Source organism: Carcharodon carcharias, chromosome 23 (genome assembly GCF_017639515.1).
Source record: "Carcharodon carcharias isolate sCarCar2 chromosome 23, sCarCar2.pri, whole genome shotgun sequence".
Taxonomy (NCBI): Eukaryota; Metazoa; Chordata; class Chondrichthyes; order Lamniformes; family Lamnidae; genus Carcharodon; species Carcharodon carcharias.
In genome coordinates this window covers 12017264-12031814 of record NC_054489.1, presented here as the reverse complement: position 1 = coordinate 12031814, position 14551 = coordinate 12017264, and the positions used below count along the sequence as shown (strand labels likewise).

At 40.8% G+C, this 14551-nt stretch overlaps 1 protein-coding gene across 3 annotated transcripts in view; it reads right to left on the bottom strand.

The window, feature by feature from the left end:
• tbkbp1 (TBK1 binding protein 1) overlaps positions 1-13505 on the bottom strand; it is a 135091-nt gene extending 121586 nt beyond the window's left edge. For 2 of the 3 annotated variants that reach the window (XM_041173841.1, XM_041173843.1), the window contains exon 1: positions 13336-13505. The gene's annotated coding sequence lies outside the window, so the exon portion shown is untranslated. The remainder of the gene's footprint in view (positions 1-13335) is intronic. The other variant, XM_041173842.1, reaches the window with a different exon arrangement.
• Between the last annotated feature and the right edge of the window lie 1046 nt (positions 13506-14551).

Here is a 14551-nt window from a genome sequence, read left to right as displayed (position 1 = left end):
AATCAAATAGGATAAGGAGGAGGGCTTGAAAATTTAAATGACATATTCAGTTACCTTCCAAACAAGTGTCAAAGTGATTTGGAAAAGCTATTGCAGTCAGACAAACCTATTTGTGGGAATAAGTTGGGGAAGACAGATTTAGCTATACATGATGTGTCTGTACAAGTTTCATCTTCAATAAGGAAATATCATTATAGATTAAATCTAGCAAAGTTATCACAAGTACAAAAAGAAATTGACTTCATGCTTCAAAATGATATCATTGAGTGTAGTTGCAGTAACTGGAGTTCGCCTATTGTGCTAGTACCGAAACTGAATTGAACACAAAGACTATGTGCAGATTATCAAAAGGTGAATGCGGTGACAAAAGCAGATTCCTATCCTTTACCATGGTTGGAAGATTGCATTGAGAAAATGGAACAATCAAAATTTATCACAAAGACTGACTTGCTAAAAGGATATTGGCAGGTACTGTTGTCAGAAAGAGCAAATGAGATATCGGCTTTTGTGATGCCAAGTGGACTATGTCAGTTTAAAGTCATGTCATTTGGTATGAAGAATGTACCTGCGGCATTTCAAAGACTGACAAACAATGTAATTACAGGTCTAAGCAATTGTGCTGTTTATATTGATGATCTGATAGTTTTCCATCAGACTTAAAAGCATTTTCAGCATCTGGAAGAATTATTTTCTAAATTACAAAAAGCTAATTTGGTGATGAACTTGGCTACAAGTGAATTTGCAAAAGCGCAAGTTACATATCTAGGCCATACCATTGGATATGGTAAGGTGGCTCCAAGAGATGCTATTGTGGATTTCCCAGAGCCTACAACAAAATGAGAAGTTTTGAGATCTCTGGGCATGAGTGGATTTTATCGGAAATTTGTACAAAATTTTAGCAGTGTGGTTGCTCTATGACTGAACTATTAAAAAAGAACAAGAAGCTTCAATGGACACAGGAGTGCCAGAAGGCATTTGACAGTTTGAAAACTGTATTAACCAAAACACCAGTTTTGGCAGTACCGAATTATGCCAAGCAATTTAAGTTGGCCTTTGACGCAAGCGATATAGGCATTGGGACTGTACTGTTACAGGAGGATGACACTGGAATTGAAAAACCAATAGGGTATTTTTCATGGAAGCTGAACGCACAACAGAGGAGAAATTCAACGATTGAAAAAGAGACCTTGGGTTTGGTGGGTAGCATTGCAGCATTTTGAAATATATTTTGCAAACAATTCATCAGAAACAATTGTTTTTACAGACCACAATCCTTTGAAGTTTTTGGACAAATTTCGAGACAAAGGTGCAAGACTTTTCAGGTGGAGTCTATTATTACAACCATTTAATCTACAGATGATACGTGTTGCTGGTAGAGAAAATTTGTTCACAGGTGAGTTATCAAGAGTTTGAAGCTTAAATGGAAAATTGGACATTTAAAAAACCTGGGCACTAGATTGGAGTGATTTCTATTGATACCAAGCACTTGTGTATATATATTATGTTAATGCATGCATCTGGTAATTTAATAGTGTAATAAGCATAGGAGATTGTGTAAGGTGGGTTATTAAAAGTGAAGCCATCTTTTAAAATTATGACAGTTCATTTTTTGATAGGGAGAGAGATGTCATGAAGCTAATAATGTCTATAATGTTGTTGGAAATAATTATTAAAATGGAGTTGTAGTGGGGTTTGTGTCAATGGCCAGAATCTTTGGGTCAGCAAGTGGGGGGCAGGCCCCTCTCGCCAACATGTAAAGTCGGACGTGGGTCCCAATGTCACCACGTGTCATTCCAATCTTCAGTTCGGTGGGTGCGCACCCGATTCTGGTACGTGCCCGCCGAACTGTCAAAGGCCTATTAAGGCCATTTAAATATTAATTAAAATACTTAACTGAGCTGCCCATCCAACGTTAAGGTTGGCAGGCAGACGAAGAGCCCAGGCAGCCTTCGCATTTATCCTGCCCATGGATGAGGTTTCATGAAGGTTTTCAAAGTTTAATAAAATTTTTTAATATAACTCACTAACATGTCCCAGCTTATGTGACACTGTCACATGAGGGGACGTGTCTTAAAAATTTTTTTTATTAAAATTTTTAAATATCAAACTGATCTCCCTGAGGCAGCTCTTTGCCTCAGGGAGGTTTCTGCACTCTTTCGTGTGCGTGTACGAAAGAGCGGAGGCCCCGACTCAGTCTACTCCCCCCAACCGCACAGGGAGTGCTCAGCGCTTCCGGGTGCGCGTAACACTGGGTGGGCCTTAATTATCCCACCCACATAAAATGGCAGCGCGCAGCTGATCGTGGGTGGCGATCGGCTATGCGCCTGCCTGCATCCACTCCAGCCCAACCCCCCTCCGGAGGGGGGAGAAAATTCTCCCCTATGTGTTTGACTGTGTCTGTTTTAATTGGATTAAAGCCGGCTAGTCTGGGTGCTTTGATGTAATGTAGTTTGAGATATTAATTGAATAAACAGTAAGAAAGTTAAAAGGTAAAGTGTACATTTGCATTTGTTGAATAAAGCATTCAAGAGTGGGAGTAAGCTCTTGCACCTAGCTGGAAGACGCCAAGCAATGTGTTTATATTACTAATAAAATTAGTGAAATGAAAATGTTATTGTCAGAAGATGTTAAGTTAAAAGCCTAGGATACCCTGGTGAATTTACATTCAAAGGGGAAGCTAGCTATAAAGATGAAAGGAGATTGTGTGTGAGGTAGAGGCATTTAAGATCTAACCAGCCTGTAAGCCTCCAACTGTGTCTGTAAAAGAACCAAATTGGAAGGAACCTAATTTTGAATTTGTAAGGCTTTGCCTGATGTCTGTTTAAAATCCATGGGTTACTGTTGCTTTAGTGGAGGTTTACCTGGAAGTGATTAATTTGGGGATTTGTTTAAAAGTTATTATGGTAGTAATTTGTAAACATGTGTATGTGTTTAATTTGTTGTAGATTAATAAATGTTTAATTTAGTTTTATATTAAAAAAAACTTCTTGAGGCTCGGAGGTCTTGTTCCTGAATTCAGAGCTGCATCTCAAACATACCAATTGAAAACATAGGTTAGGACAGTTGTTTCACATTTCCCTCTGGGATTTAAACTACTCAGCCTTTACCAATGGCTGTGTTATAACATTACCCAGCCCTAATTTCCCTAGAAGGTCACCTTCTTGAACTGCTGCAGCCCTTGTGGTGGGGGTACACTCAAAGCATTGTTAGGGAGGGAGTCTCAGGATTTTGATCCAGTGACAGTGAAGAAATGGCAATATCTGGTATGTACTGGTGTGTACTCAGGATAGTACTTTTTACAGTTTATATAAATGACATGATGGTATGGTTGCTAAATGTGCTGACAAGACAAAGATAGGTAAGAAAGTAGGTTGTGAGGAGGATGTAAGGAGGCTACAAAGTGACATCGATAGGTTAAGTGAGTGGGCAAACATGTGGCAAATGGAGTATAATATGGGAAAATGTGAAATTGTCCATTTTGGCAGGAAGAATAAAAAAGCAGCATATTATCTAAATGGTGAGGGATTGCAGAGCTCTAAGATTCAGATGGATCTGAGTATCCTAGGACATGAATCATAAAAGACTAATATGCAGGTACAGGTAGTAATTAGGAAAGCTAACAGAATGTTATTTATTGCGAGGAGAATTGAATGCAAAAGTGGGGAGGTTATGCTTCAATTGTACAGGGCACTGATGAGACCACATCTGGAGTATTGTGTACACTACTGGCCTCTTTATTTAAGGAGGGATGTATTTGCATTAGAAGCAGTTCAGAGAAGGTTTACTATGCTAACACCAGGAATGGGCAGGTTGTCTTATGAGGAAAGGTTGCACAGTTTAGGCTTGTATCTACTGAAGTTTAGAAGAGTAAGAGATGACTTGATCGAAACCTTTAAGATCCTGAGGTTTAAAAATAAGGTGTTGCTCATTTAAGACAGAGTTGAGGAGATATTTTTTCTCTCAAGAGGGTCCTGAGTCTTTGGAACTTTCTTCCTCAAAAGACAGTAGAAACAGGGTCTTTGGATATTTTTAAGGCACAGCTAGATAGGTTCTTGATTAACACGGGGTTGAAAGGTTATCAATCAGATCAGTGATGATCTTATCAAATGGCATAGCAGGCTTGAAGGGCCAAGTGGCCTTTTCCTGCTCCTAGTTCATATGTAACTTGGTGGGAAACTTCTAGGTGGTGCAGTTCCCATGCGTCTGCTAACTTTGTCCTTCTAGTTGGTAGAGAATCGTAGGTTTGGAAGGTGCTGTTGAAGGATCCTTGACAAGTTGCTGCACTGTACATTTTGTACACTGCTGCCACTGAGTGCTGATGGTGGAGGGAATGAGTGCTGAATGTGGTAGATGGGTGCTAATTAAGCAGGCTATTTTGTCCTGGATGGTGTCGAGCTTCTTCAGTGGTGTTGGAGCTGTAATCACCCAGTTCAAGTCTGAATGTTCCCCAACTCTTGTTGCATGTAAACAGGGACTACTTCAATAACTGAAGACCTTAAAATAGTACTGAACACTACAAAACCATCAACGAACATTCCTACTTCTGTCTTTCTGTTAGAGGGAAGGTTATTGATGAAGCAGCTGAAGATGGTTAGGCCTAGAACACAACCCAAGGAAACCCTACAGTGATATTGTGGGGCTGAGATGATAGGCCTCCAAAAATCACAGTCATCTTCCTTTGTGTGAGGTATGATTCCAACCAGTGGAGAGTTTTCCCCTGATTCCCATTAACTTCAATTCTGCTAAGGCTCCTTGTTGCACCATCGGTCAAATGTTACTTTAATGTCAAAGGCAGTCACTCTCACCTCAAAACTGTAATTCAGCTCTTCTAACAATGTTTGGACCAAGGCTGTAATGAGGTTAACAGCCTCCAGGAAAAAGCAGCCCACTTGATGGGCATCCCATCCATCACTTTAAGCATTCATTCCCTCCACAACATTCACACAATGGCAGCAGTGTGTACCATCTACACAATGCACTGCAACAACTCAACAAGGCTCCTTTAACAGTACCTTCCAAACCTGTGACCTCTACCACCTAGAAGGACAAGGGGGCAGCAGATGCATGGGAACACCACCACCTGCAAGTTCCCCTCCAAGCCACATACCATTCTGACTTGGAAATATATCGGCGTTCCTTCACTGTTGCTGGATCAAAATCTTGGAACTTCCTTCCTAACATCAGTGTGGGTTTACCTACATGACATGGGCTGCAGAGGTTCAAGGCGGCAGCTCACCACCACCTTCTCAAGGGCAATTAGGGATGGGCAATAAATGCTGGCCTATTAGCTAGCGATGGCCACATCTGATGAAAGAATAAATAAAAAATTAGTTGACACCATGCACAGTATGGCACAGAGTATTGGCACCGCAAGCCAGTCAGATGAAGGGTCCCTCCTGAAGTATTATGCTCAGATCAGGAGCAATTTTAGCCTAACCAGATCAACAGAAAACCAACAGCATCAGGTTGAATGTGGGTTTTATAGTCCCCCAATTTTACCCACCACTGAAGTCAATATCAGCAAGGTATAAGGCTGGCATTCCATCTGATCCCATGGGTCTCCTGCCCAGTGTGTTAGGTTAAAATTAACATTAAAATGTTTATAAAATTATAAAAATTAAAATTAAGATTTTTTTTATCTTTATACAAACAAAAACCATTTTCTGCACTATTTGCTCTGTTTCCTTGTAACTAATCCACAATATCTTTTGGGCTTTGAGACTGGGGACTATAAAAGGATGTTAATATTCGCAGGGGTCCCCCTCTACATGACAAGGTCTTGTGTGCAGTGGGCAGTATCCCTGCTGGAAGCTCGAGGTTTGAATCCCACCCCAGGACTTGATGGTCAAGGAAGGTGCGTTCAGAACGCAGCCAAACAGGTTGAGTATCAACCTGCAATTCCATCCAACACACGCCAATGACAAAGAACGGGGATGTGATGGAAAGAAAGCGGAGCTGCTACCATCACCATCCATAGCTCCAGAGTACAAAATGCATGTAGTGCATGTTGCCGCAGCAACTCAGTCTCCCTGAACAGTAACACCAACACTACCCCTCTACATACAGAAAACTACTGATCTGCACTGCTCCAAGGACACCAATCCTACCACAATGGAAAGTGGGGAGGTGGGGGCGGGTGTTGTTTATCCTTTGTTATCCCATCCCAATTTCAGGCACGATCACAGCAGACTTGTCCCTTGTAGCCTTCAGTGCAATCCAGTTTGTGCTCAACTGTCTACAGTCTACAAATGTGTATGAAAATTATCCACTTGTGCAAATGATCTTTTACCACTTGTCTATCAAGCATAAGATTTGTGGCTGTTGTGTTTTACCAGTTTTTACAGAGGCTTATATAAAAATTGTGAGCTCTCATTTATACTGGAAACCTAATGATTGGATCTGATCTGGTGTTTGCTTTCTAAACATACATTTTCAACTGAAGTGCCATGCGCTGCTATTTTGAGACTTGACGCTGATGGCTTTTATAATGCACTAAAGTAGCATTGGGGCTTTTGGACTTTGACATTTGGTCCTTCAAGTCTGTTTTATTGTTTTCACAACAACAACTGGCATCGATACAGCACTTTTAAAGTAATAAAGGATTCCCAAGGTGCTTCACAGGAGTGATTATCAGGCAAAAATTGAAACTAAGCACGTAAAGAGGTGATAAAAGGTTTGGTCAAAGAGCAGCATCTTCTTAAAGGAGGATCTTAAGGCAGAGAGAGAGGTTGAGGGGCAAAGAGGTCCTCAGCTAAGGGAATGCAAGGATTTAGGGCTACTTACTTCAAGCCCAGTCACAGTTTGCTGTTCCCCAATGCCTCAATAAGACCATAAGACGTAGGAGCAAAAGTAAGCCATTTGGCCCATCGAGTCTGCTCCACCATTCAATGAGATTATGACTGATCTGATAATCCGCAACTCCACTTTCCTGCGTTTTCCTCATAACCCTTGATTCCCTGACTGATTAAAAATCTGTCTATCTCCGCCTTGAATATACTTAACAAACCAGCCTCTACAGCCCTCTGCGGTAAAGAATTCCACAGATCTTCTACCCTCTGAGAAAAGAAATGCCTCCCCATCACTGTTTTAAATAAGTGCCCCCTTAATCTGAGATTATGCCCTCTGGTCCTAGACTCTCCCACAAGGGGAAACAACCTCTCAGCATCTACCCTGTCAAGCCCCCTAAGAATCTTAGATGTTTCAATAAGGTCGCGTCTCATTCTTCTAAACTCCAATAAGTACAGGCTCAACCTACTCAACCTCTCCTCATAAGAAAATCCCTCCAAACCCAGGATTAACCTAATGAATGTTCTCTAGACTGCCTCCATTGCCAGTATATCAGCGGAGAAGAGTTGACGTTTCGAGTCCTCATGACCCTTCGACAGAACTGTCGAAGGGTCATGAGGACTCGAAACGTCAACTCTTTTCTTCTCCGCCGATGCTGCCAGACCTGCTGAGTTTTTCCAGGTAATTCTGTTTCTGTATTCCATTTTCCTTCCCTATTACCTGTTGAACTTGTATGTTAGCTTTTTGGGATTCATGCACAAGGACTCCAAATCCCTCTGTGCTGCAGCTTTCTGCAGTCTTTCTCCATTTAAATAATATTCAGCTCCTCTATTCCTACTGCCAAAGTGCATAACCTCACATTTTCCCACATTATATTCTATGTGCCAAGTTTTTGCCCACTCACTTATCCTGTCTATATCCCTCTATAGACTCCTTGTGTCATCCTCACCACTTGCCTTCCCACCTATTTTTGAGTCATCCACAAACTTGGCGATAGTACATTCACTTCCCTCATCTAAGTCATTAATATATATTATAAATAACTGAAGGCCCAGCACTGATCCCTGTGGCACTCCACTAGTTACAGGTTGCCATCCCGAAAATGTCTCCTTATCCCAACTCTCTGTTTTCTATTAGTTAGCCAATCTTCTATCCATGCTAATATACTACCCCAACACCATGGGCTCTTATCATATTAAGTAGCCTTAGGTGCGGTACCTTATCGAATGCCTTTTGGAAATCCAAATATATTATACCTACTGGTTCGCTTTTATCTATCCTGCTTGTTACCTCCTCAAAGAATTCTAATAAATTTGTTAGGTTTGATTTCCCCTTCATGAAGCCGTGCTGACTCTGCTTGATTAGATAATGTATTTCTAAATGCTCTGCTATTATATCCATTATAATAGACTCCTACGTTTTCCCCATGACAGATGTTAAGCTAACTGACCTGTTTTTTTGTCTCCCTCCCTTTTTGAATAAGGGTGTTACATTGGCCATTCTCCAATCCTCTGGGACTTTTCCAGAATCTAAGGATTCTTGGAAGATTACTACCAGTGCATCTACTACCTCTGTAGCTACTTCCTTTAATATCCTAGGATGCAACCCATCAGGTCCAGGGGACTTATTGGCCTTTAGCCCCATTAGTTTCCCTTGTACTTTTTCTCCAGTGATAGTTATTGTATTTATTTCCCCCCTTTTTGTCCCTTGATTATTTACTATTTTTGGAATGCTATTAGCATCTTCTATCATGAAGGTTGAGGCAATGTATTTATTCAACTCCACTGCCATTTCCTGGTTCCCCATTATTATTTCCCCAGCATCATTCTTTAAGAGGCCTATGTTCACTTTGGCCTCTCTCTTCCTTTTAATATATTTAAAGAAGCTCTTACTGTCTGTTTTTATATTACTTGCTAGTTTACCCTCAAAGTTTATTTTCTCCCTCTTTATTATATTTTTGGTCATCTTTTATTGGTTTTTAAAATTTTACCAATCCTCTGGCTCACCACTAACCTTTGCCACATTGTATGTTTTTTCTTTCAATTTGATACTGTCCTTAACTTCCTTGGTTAACCATGGTTGGTTTATCTCCTTCCCTGAATCCTTCTTCCTCACTGGAATATATCTTTGTTGAGAGTCATGAACTATTTTCTTAAACATCTGCCATTGTTCATCAACTGTCTTTTCTGCTAAACTGCTTTCCCAATCCATTCCAGCCAGCTCTGTCCTCATTCCATTGTAATTACCCTTATTTAAGTTTAGCCCAGTTGTTTCTGACCCGAGTTTCTCACCCTCAAACTGAATGCTAAATTCTACCATATTATGGTCACTGTTTTCTCGGGGATCCTTTATTCTGAGATCAGTTATTAAACCTGCCTCATTACACATTACCAGATCCAAAATAACCTGGTTGGATTCACAACATATTGTTCTAGGAAACTATCCCAATTACACTCTATGAATTCTTGCTCGTATCTACCTCTGCCAATTTGATTTTCCCAATTTACATGAAGATTAAAGTTGCCCATGATTAATGTATTGCCTTTTTTACATGCCCTCATTATCTCTTGATTTATTCTCTGTCCTACAGTATCACTACTGTCAGGAGGCCTATAGACCACTCCCAACATTGTCTTTTTCTCCTTGTTATTTCTTACCTCCACCCATATGGATTCTACATTTTCCGATCCAAGATCCTTTCTTGCTCTCATACTTATTCCATCTGGTACTAACAAAGTTACCCCACCACCCTTTCCCTCCTGCCTGACCTTTCAAAAAATCATGTACCCTTGAATATTTAGTTCCCAGCTTTGATCTCCTTGTAACCACGGCTATAAGATCATACCCATTAACCTCTATTTGTGCCATTAATTAATTTATTTTGTTCCGAATACTATATGCATTTAAGAAAAGGGCCACTAATTTTGCGAATTTTTACTATTTTTTTCCCTCTTTGACCCTATTTGCTTTTTTTTTAATGTTTGTACACTCTGTCCCTTCCTGTCACAGTCTGGGTATCATTACCTAAATAGCTGCCCTGCAAGGCTGCCCTATCCTTTTGCTTTGTAAATGCACTGCTGACATAGAACTGGAGCACTGTAATCAGGAACAGCTCTGTCTCAATTCATCTGTCCCCACTGAACAGGCTATATCAGGCAGGGTGGCAATAGGGATGAAACAACTTACTTGAGTTGGACTTTATTAAATTTGAGCACAAAATCTAACACCCTAGTGCAGTATTGAGGGTGGGATGAACTGTCAGGGATGCTGTCTTTTGGATGAGATGTTAAGCCGAGGCCCCTACTGCTTCTCAGTGGATGTAAAAGATCACCATGGCACTATTTTGAAAAAGAGCAAGCAAGTTCTCTTCCATGTCTTGGCTAATATGAATTTTTTAAAAATCAAGCTATTGTCCCATTTCTGTTTGCGGGATCTTGCTGTGCATTCATTGGCTGCCGCATTTCCTAATTGTGGCAGTGACTTTACATCAGAAGCATTTCATTGGCTGTAAATGTAAAGTGCTTTGGGATGCACTGAAGTTGTGAAAGGTGCTATATAAATGCAAGTTCTTTCTAAGAACATGAAGTTGGAGGGAGGAGTAAGGGTGGGGGATGGTTTGGTGGGGGGGCGGTGGCGGAACTCAACCAATACCCTGATTACTGCCTGGTGTCCCTTGCTGGCAGATGTGGGCACAGGGCAAAGGACATCATGGGGCTTGATTGAAATGCCTTCTCCCAAGATTTAATAACAATAATCAAGGCTGACATTCAAAGTTTGACCTTACATTGGAAGAATGGGCAAGTTATTAGAGGGCAATTGCTCCCTATGAAGTTATAACATGACTCAAAAACGTTGGAGAAAAAATAAGTGTCACTCATGTGAAAGACTTGCATTGATTTGAAGCCTTTCACATTCCCCTGATGTCCCAAAGTACCTCAGAGGCAATTTAAGTTCTCTTGAAGTGCAGTCCCTGGTTCATGTCAGCAACTCATTTGCACACAGCAAGTTCGCACAAACAGCAGTGGGATAAATTACCAGGTCAACTGTTTTTGTGCTGTTGGTTAAGGAATGAATGTCCACGAATACACCAGCAGAGTTTTCCACTGTTTCAAAAGTACATGACAGATCTTTTAAGTCTACATGAGGCAGCAGACAAAGGGCCTCGATTTAACACTTCATCCAAAAGGCAGATCCTGTGGCAATGTAGAACTCCCTCAGTTCTGCAATAAATCTCAGCCTATATAAAATGCTCAAGTCCCTGGGGTGGAGGGGAGAAAATTGGAGATTTTGAATTGGATCAGTTCAGATGGTGGCAAGTCCCATTTCTCATTCAATGTTCACATTCATAACCTCATTTCATCAAATGACCAAAAAAAATCCTAAATAAATCATTGCCTCCTGTGTGTTGAATATTAAATGGCAGAGATGGCCATTTATGATTTTATGATTTACTGCTCCAACTGTACTTGTCTTGTTCTCACTCACAGTTGCACAAAGGCCATGTGCACTACGTAAATCACAAGGGTGCAATATTATTAACTCACAGTGAATTTAGCGACTGATTTTTAATTGTTGGGCAAGGATGACGATCCTAGGAGTTTAGACCAATTTATCATCTCAACGTTACTCAGTTTGGCAATTCAATCTATTCTACCCTCCAATATTTTTTATCCCTTCCACTCCTGAATGGGCTAATGGGCTGAGCTATGTTGGGATAGAGTTACATGAGTCCTGGCTCAGTATAGATCGAGGACTATCCAATGGTGGAGGACACCATAGCAGATCCTGAGCCTACACTGACAAATAGACACACACAGACAAATAGACACACAGAGACACACACACATAAGCAAACCAACACACAGACAAACAGATACACACATAGCCACACACACAGACAAATAGGTACACACACAGAGACACACACAAATAGGCAAATCAACACACAGACAAACAGATACACACATAGACACGAACACAGGCAAATAGATACCCAAACACACAGACAGATGTACACAAACAGACAAATAGATACAGAAACACAGATACAACACACACAAATAGACGCACACATATGCACACATAGATACACAGACACACACACAAATAGATATACACAATACATACATTCAACATATTCAGCAGATTGGGGGAGCACCAGATAGCAACCAGCAGTAGGAACTGCTACCCAAGGATGCTGAGGCCAATGATAGCACCCAGACGCAAGCAGAAATAGCTAACAATAGAGATGGATATCAAAACTGAAATCTTCTATAATAATCGTGTGTGACAGTAGATCCAAAGCCATTCCAATAGTAGATGTGCATTAGATATCAGTCAGGAAGGGTTAACAGAACTCAATGAACTGGACCAGATGATGCTTTTTGGCATTTACTGACATGTATAGTGCTGCGGTGTATTGAGCAACTCAACTATTAAATTTATACACGTTCTGCACAGCATATTCTTAAAATAAAAATAATGTAACCATTTTTTCACGATGACATTAGCTTGGCTAGAACGCCAACTTTTAAAATGAAATAATTTGGGGATCCTATGGATGTATGCGCTTGGAACTTTTACAAAATTAAATTTATTCCAAGTGGTCTATCAATGCCACCTAGATTAATACAAAGCTCTAATTTATCAAAAGCTGCTTAGCTGTTTATAAGTGACATATATTAACAGCCGATTTATTTCAAAGAAACAAAAAATTGCATTTTTAAATGTTTGGAGTTCCATCTGTTAGTGGCAATGGGGCACAAGACGTTATTTCCGCGAATAGAAATAGTTCTGTTGCCAACCAGATTTAACAAAACAATAAAACTGGATGTTCCACAACATCAACATAACAGAAACTCCAGCCCATTTTTTAAAACGCCTGCGCATTTCCTTCCACCCCGCATCTCGCCTTTAACAGCTTGACAAGAAAGGCAGGGGGTGGGGGGGGGGGGTGGAAATTACTGCCGACTTTTAAAACACGGTTGTCAAAAGAACGGTATATTAAAGAGCAAATCCTGAAAGTCCCTGGGGACGTGAGGAGGTAAACGCTGGACTGCACGGTTTAAGCAGACGGGACATTCGATGCACTGAATCCGAATAAAAGCCACTGGAGATAGAGAGAGAGAGAGAAGACAGAGAGAGAAGAGAGAGACAAAAAAAATATGGCTGGGTGTTTTTTTGTGTGTGTGTGTCTTAACTGAAGGACTGGAGAGATGGTGGTTCCCTTTCACTCCAGACTGTTGTCCTGATCTCTGTTCGTTTCTCTATAGATTTGTGAAAGATTGAACTCATGTGTTGCTGGCTGCCCTGGCACTTCATCTGACTGTGGCAGTCTGAAGTCTGCCTCTTGCCAGTCAGTCTCTTTGTAAGTTACACCGAAACGGACAATGTTGCAATTTCACTCCCCGCAGACGGACCACATGGTGGCGCAAACTCTACAGTGCCGTACAGTATCCTTCATCAGATGTTTTAACAAGAAAAAAGCTTCTCTTTGTATCCCCACCAAAACCGGTTCCACACTGGCAACACATTTCAACTGCAGTTTACCTCTTAAAATTTGCAAACTCACTGGCGGCGACGGTCCCAAGCGGGTGCCGGACGCTGCACATCAGCGGTTGAAATGATTATCGGTGCGAGCTTGCTCTGTCTGTCCGGTCGGCTTGGCAGAATCCGTGCTGTGAAAAGATCGCTTAGGCAGTCCGCTGCCATCTTCAACATTCTGATACAAGTGGGCGGTTTGTTTACATCAGGGATTTCCAAGGCTGAATATCTGGTTTGCAACCTCTCTCTTAAAAGGGTCTTGCCCTCTTTCGAGTTAAGAAGAAACACACACAAAAAAAAAACAGTTTGGCAGACCTACATCATAGTCAAATCAAAATACTCATAAAACAACATAAAATGAAAATGTTCATCTTCAAAGAGAGAACATGCTTCAGTCCTTCAAAACTAGTTACTGTGTATCATAGCTTTTACCTTGTACTCCGCATGGTCAGGAAAAATAGCTTTGTCCCTTATCTTGCTCTCTCTAGTCTCACCAAACATATTTATCTATGAAGACAGTGCCCCTTTAAAACATAAAACAGAGGCGCGCCATTCACTAATGCAATGTTTCCTGAACCAGTTCAGATTTTTAAGAAATGCTGTAGCTCAAATATTGTAATTTTGGTAGTTTGATTTTTTTTTAAATGCAGGGATAAAAGAGACCCGAGCTGGGGTTTCCTCAAAGTATTCCTCGATATGGTGTTTTTTTTTTAAAATGATTTAAATCTTTTTGATCTTTTAGCGATTTCACCGCACTGAAAGATCCATAATTTTCAGTCTTCCTTCCAAGTCACTGCTGCACCTGGGAGTGGTTCCATTCATTTCGATTGTGGGAGCCGTTCCTCCAGAAAGCTATCCGACCTGGGCTTGAAAGGCTACAGCCAAACCTCGGCTACCCCCCGGTTTACAATTCCAGCCCTAGAGATTTAACATAGAGGTAAAGAGAGAAAAAAAAAACTGTGCATGTTGAAAACCTAAAATTAAAAGAAATAGAACATTTTGCAAATGCACGCCATGCCAGACAGTATCTCAAATGGGGGTAATGCCACTGGACTAGTAATTCAAAGGGCCAAGCTATTGCTCCAAAGCAGCTGGTGGGATTTGAATTCAGTTAATACAATTTGAGATTGAAAGCTATTATCAGTAATGCTTGAACCTGAAGCTATCATCAATTGTCATTTAAAAAAAAAAACCCATCTGGTTCACTAATGTCCTTTTGGGA